The 1989-nt window shown below is 50.2% G+C and overlaps 1 pseudogene; it reads right to left on the bottom strand.

Moving 5' to 3' along the window:
• Positions 1 to 787: 787 nt before the first annotated feature.
• LOC128302801 (uncharacterized) lies at positions 788 to 1683 on the bottom strand (annotated as a pseudogene).
• Positions 1684 to 1989: the final 306 nt, after the last annotated feature.

Here is a 1989-nt window from a genome sequence, read left to right on the forward strand (position 1 = left end):
AACTCAACACACGCGCAGCACAAAATTGCAATCCCGTGGGAGAGTGTCTTAGAATTTTTGGCCAGACATGGTCAGCTTGCTAACAACTGTTACGGAAGAGCTAATTTATTAGTTTCCGTTCGAATGGCAAGCCGAGCGGAACCGGCAAAGCGAGATCCGGGAAACGGAAAAATCGAAATCCAAAGCGGTAAGCGGTTCGACAGTGTGGGATTTGATGATGGTGGTAAATTTCGGGTGAGTGAGTAAAGCGGTGCGAGACCACTGCGCGCAAGGATTTGAAGGCCGGCAAGGTTTCTGCCTTGGTACTAGCCACAAACAACGCCATTAATCTTCGGCACATGCTTAATGTAATAACGGTCCGCTCGTTGCTCGTAATGTGTGCGTTCTGGCGCACGAAATCGATTTGATTTGGCAAGCTCACTTCCTTCCCGTGCCGCTTTCTCCGGCAGCTGTAGGCAGGTGGTACAGAGGCTTCTTAAGTCTGGAGGCTGTAAATTGATATTCCTGGAAAGGAAACATTAGGGCAAATTAAAATTACTATATTTTGCAGGATCTCCGCCGGCGGATTGTGCTGCCTTGCTTAAAGCGATCCGTTCTATTGACGTTTGTATGTTCGTAATTCTAACGATTTATTGCAGCATAAAGCATTCTAATGTGAGCATAATGATTTTAAAGATATATTTTCTACGTTGCGCACCTTTGTTTAATTTCACGCTGGATTCATAGTTGAAGGTTTCACCAGCGAACGAGCAACCGGTTCACACCGGTCCACGCCAAGGATTCACACCTACTTTTCAGTTTGTCTCACAGCTTCTCGCCCAACCGCCTTCGGCAACAGCGTCGGCAACTCCGACAGCTGGCTCGTAATGTTCGTCAGTATCATCACGTCCGGGCCGCTGATGGTTTTGGTAATACGCAGAAACGTGCCATCGGCGCCGCGCGTATCAGTGGTTTCGCGAATCGCATAATTACCATCCCGGTGCCAAAGAACCTGTCGCCGTGGGACGGGTTGGTGTGGGGTGCTACGCTCCATCTCAAAGGCAACGGTGGATACGTCATCTTCGTCGCTCATTAGCATCGACGCCATGCTGCACGGACCATGCTGCTGCTGTTGCTGCTGGTGCTGTCGTTGAAGATTGAGCGGAGCACTAGCCTGCCGTGTTGCTTGCCACATTGCGCTGGTCGGTGCCGCGGCCGACGGTATGGCTGACAGTACCGGCACAGCTGTACCATTGTCTGAGCGCTCGCGAAGCCTCAGGTTGGTGGTGGTATTCGCGGCGTTCGATGCATGTGCACCGTGCTGGTTGCCGCCGGACGGTGCTAAGCGATCAGCACCGTTTGATGCATTTCTGCCCGCGACAGATGAGCTGTGTCGGATGCGGTCGATTAGCTTACCGAGGCTCCGCACGATCGGAAGAAGCAGGAAAAGCAGCTTATCGGGCGAAAGATTTCCCGGCCGACGAAGAACTTGCGGTACATCGATCGCAAAGCGGATTAGCGAGCCGATGAGGCTGACGGTAAGCTCGCGGTTCGTCGGTATCGGTACGGACGGGCCGGTGTTTTGCGAATTTTTCATGATGTTGTTGTTGAAACTTTTTTCGTGCGCCACATTACCAGCCCGCGGTAACAAGCGCGTTTTGACGGTGAACGATGGGTGCTTTGATTGACTTTTTTTCTACCCATCGCTAGATCGAAGTTTGCACGGCATGCTGCGGCACGTTGCCAGACGACTGACAGATTCGCTTCGGTTGAAACGGTGTAGAGTTATTCAAGCCCGTTTGTTACGGGCGACCATTCAATTATGTATTTCATTTTAAACCGTATGCTGCACCGTACCTTTCCTTTCTGTGATAACGAACATAAAAATCTCGCTAGCAAGACTGCGCTTTAACTTTACATGCAGCTGCTGTAAAACAAATTGGATGTGTTTTTTCTTCTTGGTTGAAAAAGCTCCTATTTCGAATCATTGTTATCAAACTACGACAACAT

This window comes from Anopheles moucheti, chromosome 3 (genome assembly GCF_943734755.1).
Source record: "Anopheles moucheti chromosome 3, idAnoMoucSN_F20_07, whole genome shotgun sequence".
NCBI classification, from domain to species: Eukaryota; Metazoa; Arthropoda; class Insecta; order Diptera; family Culicidae; genus Anopheles; species Anopheles moucheti.